Source organism: Phyllostomus discolor, chromosome 4 (genome assembly GCF_004126475.2).
Source record: "Phyllostomus discolor isolate MPI-MPIP mPhyDis1 chromosome 4, mPhyDis1.pri.v3, whole genome shotgun sequence".
Classification (NCBI taxonomy): domain Eukaryota; kingdom Metazoa; phylum Chordata; class Mammalia; order Chiroptera; family Phyllostomidae; genus Phyllostomus; species Phyllostomus discolor.
The window spans coordinates 75,402,678-75,411,955 of record NC_040906.2 but is presented as its reverse complement, the minus strand read 5'-3'; the positions used below and the strand labels follow the sequence as shown (position 1 = coordinate 75,411,955).

The 9,278-nt window shown below is 40.7% G+C and overlaps 1 pseudogene; it reads left to right on the top strand.

Annotated features, from left to right (window-relative positions):
• The first annotated feature begins 348 nt into the window (after positions 1-348).
• Positions 349-656, top strand: LOC114495274 (annotated as a pseudogene).
• Positions 657-9,278: the final 8,622 nt, after the last annotated feature.

Genomic DNA, 9,278 nt, shown 5'->3' with positions numbered 1-9,278 from the left:
GCAAATGAGAGGCAGGGGAAATACAGTCCTGGGAGAGGAAGGAGGGGTCAAGGGGGCCACGTAAAGCCTGGGAAACCTGGCTGGAGGAGGAGCTAGACTTAGAAAATCTGGAGGAAAATGGTGGTGTGGGAGATAAAATAAGAGCATTCATGAGAAGATGATAGAGATGAAGAATTCAAGGGAAAAAAATGAAAACAGAGAAACAAGAATGAAAGGATCTATATGGTGACCAGAGTAAATGCTAAGAAAGAAAATGGTCTCATCTTATTTTAGAGTAAGTTGTTATAGACACCTGAACTGTTGTGTGAGTTGCTCTTCTGCCCTTTGTTTGGCCCTCTGAGTAGCACCATGGATGTGGGCAAGAACAAGTAACTTATAAAAGGTGTCAAAAGGGCAGCCAAGGAGAAAGTGGTTGATCCATTTTCTAAGAAGATTGGTATGATGTAAAGGCACCAGCTATATTCAATATTAGACATAATGGAAAACACTAGTCACGAGAACCCAAGGAACCAAAATTGTATATAATGGTCTCAAGGGTTGTGTTTTTGAAGTGAGCCTAGCCAATCTGCAGAATGATGAAATGGCGTTTAGAAAATTGAAGCTAATTACTGGGGATATTCAGAGCAAAAACTGCCTAATTTCCATGGCATAGACCTTACCCATGACAAAATGTGCTTGGTGGTCAAAAATGACAGACGAGATTGAAGCTCATGTTAATATGAAGACTACCAATAGTTATTTACTTTGTGTATTATGTTGGTTTTACTAAAAAAATGCAACAATCAGATTTGTAGAACCTCTGATGCTCAGCATCAACAGATCCATCAAATTTGGAAGAAGATGATGGAAATCATGACTTGAGAGGTGCAGACAAATGACTTGAAAGAAGTGGTCAATAAATTGATTTCAGATAACATTGGAAAAGATATAGAAAAGATTCACTGATCTATTTATCTGCTCCATGATGCTTTTCCTAGAAAAGTCAAAATGCTGAAGAAACCCAAGTATGAATTGGGGAAACTCATGGATCTTCATGGTGAAGGTAGAAGTTTTGGGAAAGCTACTGGGGATGAGACAGGTGCTAAAATTGAATAAGCTGATGGATATGAGACCCAGTCCAAGAATCTGTTTAAAATACGAACATTAAATGGTGTCAAATAAAAAATCTTATTTGTGAAAACAAAGAAAGAATAAGGTGTTATATATTTTGCCCCTAAGTTTCTCTTGATCACTTTTTATTGACTTTTATTTAGCAATGTTACAAAGTATCAACAAATATAGATTATGGGGGAAGATGGCAGCTTTGCTCTAGACAGCATGTTTCTCAGCTTCTGTGAAGAGGAGGGAAACTCGTGGTTCAGTGGAGAAGTGGAGCAAGTGGACTAGGTTACAGAATCACTTTTGAAAGCAGGACATCAAAAATTATTGTGATCATTGAAAAACCAGATGGTAAGGAGACTGCTTCAGGACACAAGGGACCTAGGGATCAGCGCAGGGACTAGGGGTGTGCAGTCCCCAGGCCCAGTGCTCTCGGGTCTGCCTTGGGGCTCCTGGGAGAGTGGAGTCGCTGCTCCCTCCCCTGGATACAGGGGTTGAGCAACTCCAGGGGAGAGCTTGTTGCTTGAAGGCACAGATTGGCCAGTTGGACTGGGAGGGAATCGCTCAGGGACTATGAACACCCACCCAGAGACCTAGGAGAAGTGAGGACCTCCAGGGGGCATGACCAGGGTCAGCCTGGAAGAGCACCTGCACCCCTAGCCCGGTGGAAGTGCAGGTTGGTGGAGGACCCAGAGCCGGGAGGGGCTCGGGCGTTTTCAGGTCTCGGGAGCCAGCAGTTCTGATCTGGGGAAGTGTGCATCCCGTCGGCAATCTTGACTGGCGCGCTGTGATCCCGGAAGGGATGAGCGCTTAGTGCCTTCCTATAGCCCAAATCTCAAAAGTTCGGTGGAGGGACAGGCCCTTTTATGACTCTCAGGGAGGGTGCAGTGAATCCCAAAACGTCGCGGGTGCCTCCTGAGGTCATAGAGCTGGAACCCTGCAGGAACCCCGGAGTCCAGAAGAACGTGGCAGTGAGCTCTGGAGAGCGAGTGTGCTTGGGAGCACCCAGGGTTCCTGAGAGACTTGCTGAGATCTGGCTGCGAAGAGAGAGAAGCATTTCAAAGGTCCCTCAGCCAGCTGAAGCCAGCAAGATCAGATAAACTGGTCTGGCCAGTTAGAAACCAACAAGAGGTTCTGTTTTTTTTTATTTTGTTTGGTTTGGTTTAGTTTGGTTTTTGTGGCTGTTGTTGGATGATTGATTTTATCTTGTGTTTTAAGTGACATTTTATTTTTCAATTCTTATTATTTTTATATCTCTCAATCCCTTATGTTTCTCTTCCATTCATCCTAATAATATTCTTTCCAACCCAAATTTATCTCTCCTGCACTCCATCTTTTGCTTTCTTTCTTTTTTTTATCTTGCAAGTTACCATAAATTTGTATTATCTTTTTCTCACCTTTCCGACATTTTTTATTTTAATAATATTTTGGTGTTCTTTTTCTTTCTGTATAATCTTCTTTGCTTGGCTGGTTATACTGTCATTTGATAGGTTCCCCCTGGTATCTCAGTCACAATGTGTTGATAAGTTACTATCCTTCATCTGTGTTCCATTAATACACCTCTCAAGGCTCTATACTCTTTATTCTTGTTATCTAGATCTCATCGATTCTGCCACAAGACTGTCACTTTACTATTACTGTTAATAAGACCTAGTCCATACAATTGTAAATACTACTCAATACCCCTACCTCATCTCAGCCCACTTTGCAATTTCCTGAACTATACTATTGTGGGAGTTCTCTCTATTTTACACACTACTCCTATATACTAATCTTTAATACAACCCTACCTTAGAATCTGACCTCCCACAGCCTCACAGCTTTCTAGATCCAACTATCAATCCTCTCATCCCCAATAAGAGTCTTACCCTCTTTCCATCCTTTCTAAAATGTGGATAGTGGGGTGGAGGATCACAGTTAACACTATAAGCAGCCAAAGGATAACCCATCTCTTCTCTACTGGCTGCTAATGTAAATATCATAGTACACTGTCTTGCTGTCTTAAAGCATTTCACCTTATTCCTCCAACTGATCACAAAAAAAAAGAGTAGGGGGAAGCTGTGAACACCAGGATACACGAAGGAGATTGCACCACTGAATCCCACAAGTATTCTACCACAAAAGTTCACACTATAATTGCAGGGAACCAGAACAGATCAATTTAAGAAACACAGGCTAACAAGAAGAAACCCATGAACAATGAGAAAACAAAGAAACAACTCCCAACTGAAGTGAAACGAGGAAGCCTCAGGAAAAATGCTAAACGAAATAGAGGCAACTCAACTATCAGATAGTGAGTTCAAAACAATGATTATCAGGAATTTCAATGAACTCACAATGAGCTATCAGAAATCAGAGGGAAACTACATCAATCTCACTGCAAACTATATAAACATGAAAAAGGAAATAGAAACTTTCAACAAAGGCCAAGAGGAAATGAAGAATACAATTTCTGAACTGAAGAACACAGTAGAAGGAATGAAAAGCAGGATCGATGAAGCAGAAGATCGGATGAGAGAGCTAGAGGACACAGTAGAAAACAACATCCAGAAAGAGCAAGAAAAGGAAAAGAGGCTCAGAAAGAATGAAGAGGGATTAAGAGAAATGCAAGACAATATGAAACGTAATAATATCCGTATAATAGGGATACCAGAAGGAGAAGAAGAAGAACAAGGGATCGAAAACCTAGTCGAAAAAGTAATGAAGTAGAACTTCCCTAATTTGATGAGAGAAAAAGTCACACAAATCCAGGAAACACAGAGAGTCCCAATCAAGAGGAACCCAAAGAGGTCCACCTCAAGACGCATCATAATTAAAATGGCAAAATTTCAAGACAAAGAGAGAATCTTAAAGGCAACAAGGGAGAAAAAGGAAGTAACATACAAGGGAGCCCCAATAAGGCTAACAGCTGACTTCTCAATGGAAACACTTCAAGCCAGAAGAGAATGGCAAGAAATACCCCAAGTAATGAGAACCAGAGGTCTGCAACCAAGGCTACTTTATCCAGCAAGGCTCTCAATCAAGATAGAAGGCCAAATAAGAAGCTTCCCAGACAAAAGAAGTCTAAAAGAATACACCTCCACCAAACCAGCTCTGCAAGAGATTCTAAAGGCACTGCTTTAAGGAAGGGAAGGAAAAGAGAGAGAGAGAGAGGAACACACGTACATAAAAGACAATGAATAAGTACCTATCAATAATAACCTTAAATGTAAATGGATTAAATGCTCCAATCAAAAGACATAGAATAGCTGAATGGATAAGAAAAAATGACCCACATATATTCTGTCTTCAAGAGACCCACCTCAGGATAAAAGACCTACACAGGCTGAAAGTGAAGGGCTGGAAACAAATCTTCCAAGCAAATGGACAGGAAAAAAAAGCCAGGGTAGCAATACTCATATCAGACAAAATAGACTTCCAAAAAAGGTCCATAAACAGAGACCCGAGCCCTGGCTGGCATAGCTCAGTGGATTGAGCACGGGCTGCGAACTAGTGCCGCAGGTTCGATTCCCAGCCAGGGTTCATGCCTGGGTTGCAAGCCGTAACCCCAGCAACCGCACATTGATGTTTCTGTCTTTCCCTCTATCTCCCTCCCTTCCCTCTCTAAAAATAAATAATAAAATAGAATCTTAAAAAAAAAGAGAGAGAGAGACCCAGAAGGTCACTTCATAATACTCAAGGGAAGAATCCACCAAGAAGACATAAATATTGTAAATATACATGCACCCAACATAGGAGCACCCAAATATATAAAGAAAATCTTAGAGGACTTCAAGAAAGATATGGACAGCAACACAATTATAGTGGGAGATTTTAACACCCTACTATCAAAAATGGACAGATCTTCCAAACAAAATATCAACAAAAATATTGTGGCATTGAACAATACCCTTGATGAAATGGACTTTACTGATATATACATAGCCCTCCATCCAAAAGAAGCTAAATATACATTCTTTTCAAATGTACACGGAACATTCTAAAAGATAGACCACATGATAGGACACAAAACAAGCCTCAACAATTTCAAGAAAATTGAAATCATACCAAGCATTTTCTCAGACCACAAGGGACTGAAGCTAGAAACCAACCCCAAGGAAAAAAACCCAAAACACTCAAAATCATAGAGATTAAATAGCATACTATTAAACAATGAATGGGTCAACAATGATATTAGAGAAGAAATCAAAAGGTTTCTGGAAACAAATGAAAACGAACTCACAACAACCCAAAACTTATGGGACACAGCCAAGGCAGTCCTGAGAGGGAAGTTCATAGTGATACAGGCCCACCTAAAAAGGTTAGAAGCATTCCAAACAAAAAACCTAACCCTACATCTACAAGAACTCGAGGAACAACAACAAAGGCAGCCCAGAGCAAGCAGAAGGAAAGAAATAACCAAGATCAGAGCAGAATTAAATGACATAGAGACTAAAAGCACAATTCTAAGGATCAATGAATCCAAGAGCTGGTTCTTTGAAAAGATAAACAAAATCGACAAGCCTTTAAGCAGACTCATCAAGAGAAAAAGAGAGAAGACCCAAATAAACACAATCAGAAATGAAAGAGGAGAGATTACAACAGATACCACAGAAATACAAAGGAGTGTAAGAAATTACTACAAAGAACTGTATGCCCAAAAATGTGAAAACCTAGATGAAATGGACAAATTTCTAGAAAAATATAATCTTCCAAAACTCAATGAAAAAGAAGCAGAAAGCCTGAACAGACCAATAACAACAAAAGAAATTGAAGCAGTAATCAAAAAACTCCCAACACACAAAAGCCCTGGACCAGATGGTTTCACAGGAGAATTCTACAAAGCATTTAAGGAAGAGCTAACCCCTATCCTTCACAGACTATTCCAAAAAACCCAAAAAGATGGGAGCCTCCCAAACTCTTTTTATGAGGCCAACATCATCCTAATTCCAAAACCAGATAAAGACACAACAAAGAAAGAAAACTTCAGGCCAATATCACTGATGAACATTGACGCTAAAATCCTCAACAAAATACTGGCAAACCGCATCCAACAATACATTAAAAAGATCATACACCATGACCAAGTGGGATTCATTCCAGGGATGCAAGGATGGTTCAATATTCGTAAATCAGTAAATGTAATACATCACATAAACAAAAGCAAAGACAAAACCACATGATCATATCAATTGATGCAGAAAAAGCATTTGATAAGGTACAGCACCCATTCATGATAAAAACACTCGGCAAAGTGGGAATAGAGGGAGCATTCCTCAACATAATAAAGTTCATATATGAGACACCTACAGCCAACATCATACTCAATGGGCAAAAATTAAAATCTTTTCCACTAAGATCAGGAACAAGACAAGGCTGTCCACTTTCACCACTTCTATTCAATATAGTACTGGAAGTTTTAGCCACAGCGATCAGACAAGAAAAAGAAATAGGACTTCCGGCAAGATGGAGGAATAGGTGGACGCACCGTACCTCCTCGTACAACCAAGATTAGAAAACCAATAATTTACAACAATAATTCACTATCAGAATAACACCCAGATCCGGCAGAGGATTTATCTGAATGGAAGTTGGGCAGCCAAGAAGCTGAAGTAGACGTGCTCATCCGGACTGGTAGGAGAAGACGAGCCGGGCAGGCGCGGGCTGGCTTGGGGCGGCGGCGCGCGGAGGTTGGGGGAAGGTTTGGCGCAAACTCGGCGCAAAAGCCATCCGGCGAGCAAGAAGGCAGCGGTGATCCCTGAGTACGCAAGCTGCGGCTGGCAGACCCAGAGGGACAGCGATTGTGGACCAGGGCAGAACTCACAGCCCGGAAGCCCAGACAAGGGCCTGAGTCCAGGGGAACGGAACTACCGCCATTGTTTTCTCCCGCCCCGCTCCCGCTCCGCCCCACCCCCACTTATAATGTCACAATCTAGCGACTGGGGTGCCCAGCCCCGGTGAGCACCTAAGGCTCCGCCCCCCACCGTAACAAGAGCAACCAGACTGGAAAAAAAAAGGAGAGACAGGGGGGAAAAAAAAACCATGTTTTCAACAGAGCAGATCAATCCCCCAGGACTCATCCTTTTGAGCGACCAAGAACTAGCCAATCTATCAGATGCGCAGTTCAAAACACTGGTGATCAGAAAGCTCACGGAACTGGTGGATTTTGGACGAAATTTAGATGAAAGAATGCAGATTACCATAAAACAGATGCAGGAAGACATACGGAGGAGAGCCAATAGTGAAAGGAAGGAATCTGAGTCTCAAAACAATACAGTGGACCAGAAGGAAGATAGAATCAACCAAGCAGGAAAGCATGATGAAATAAGAATTCAAAAAATTGAGGAAAAGATTAAGAGCATCCAAGACACCTTTAAACGTTCCAATATCCGAATTATAGGGGTACCAGAATCAGAAGGGGAAAAGCAACAGATTGAGCACGTATTTGAACAAATAATAAAGGAGAACTTCCCCAATCTGGCAAAGGGAACAGTCTTCCAAGAAACCCAAGAAGCTCAGAGAGCCCCAAAGAAGTTGGACCCAAGAAGAAACACACCAAGGCACATCATAATTACATTAGCCAAGGTAAAAACGAAGGAGAGAATCCTAGAAGCAGCAAGAGGTAAGGGGACAGTAACCTACAAAAGAGTTCCCATCAGACTGTCAGCTGATTTCTCCAAAGAGACCTTACAGGCAAGAAGGGGCTGGAAAGAAATATTCCAAGTCATGAAAGACAAGGACCTACATCCCAGATTGCTCTATCCAGCAAAGCTCTCATTTAGAATGGAAGGGCAGATAAAGTGCTTCTCAGATAAGGTCAAGTTAAAGGAGTTCATCATCACCAAGCCCTTATTTTATGAAATGCTAAAGGGACTTATCTAAGAAAAGAAGATAAAGAAAAGACATGTATAGTAAAAGGACAGCAAACTCACAAATATTAACAACCACACCTAAAGCAAAACCAAAAGAAACTAAGTAAACAATTAGAACAGGAACAGAACCACAGAAATGGAGGGTTAGCAGCAGGGGGGTGGGAGGAGGAGAGAGGGGGAAAAGGTATAGAGAATAAGTAGCATAGAATGTAGGTTGAAAATAGATAGGAGGAGGGCAAGAATAGTACGGGAAATGTAGAAACTAAAGAACTCATAAGTATGACACGGACATGAACTAAAGGGGGAAATGTGGGTGGGAGGGGGGTACAGGGTAGAGGGGAGAGAAGGGGGGAAATGGGACAAATGTAATAGCATAATTAATAAAATATATTTAAAAAAAGAAAAAGAAATAAAAGGCATCCAAATCAGAAAGGAGGAAACAAAACTCACTGTTTGCAGATGACATGATAGTATACATAGAAAATCCTATAGACTCCACCAAAAAACTGCTTGACCTAATAAATGAATTCGGCAAAACAGTGGGATACAAAGTCAATATCCAGAAATCAAAGGCATTTCTGTACACCAACAATGAAACAGCAGAAGCAGAGATCAAAGAAAAAATCCCATTTGAAATAGCAAAAAGAAAAATAAAATATCTAGGAATAAACCTAACCAAAGAGGTAAAAGACCTGTATTCAGAAAACTACATAACATTGAGGAAAGAAATCAAGGAAGACACAAACAAATGGAAACATATACCGTGTTCATGGATTGGAAGAATTAATATCATCAAAATGTCCATAGTACCCAAAGCAATTTACACATTCAGTGCAATTCCTATTAAAGTACCAATGGCATATTTCACAGATATAAAACAAACACTTCAACAATTTATATGGAATCATAAACGACCCTGAATAGCTGCTGCAATTTTGAGAAAGAAGAGTAAAGTAAGAGGGATCACAATACCCAACACTAAACTATACTACAAAGCCACTGTAATCTAAACAGCCTGGTACTGGCATAAAAACAGGCACATAGACCAATGGAACAGAACAGAGAGCCCAGAAATAAACCCAAGTCTCTATGGTCAATTAATATTTGACAAAGGAGGAAGCAACATAAAATGGAGTAAAAATAGCCTCTTCAACAAATGGTGTTGGGAGAACTGGACAGCCATGTGCAAAAAAATGAAACTTGAACACCAACTTACACCATATACAAAAATAAATTCAAGGTGGATAAAAGACTTAAATATAAAACATGACACCATTAAAGTCCTAGAGGAGAACGTAGGTAGGAAAATCCCAGATATTTCACGAAGAA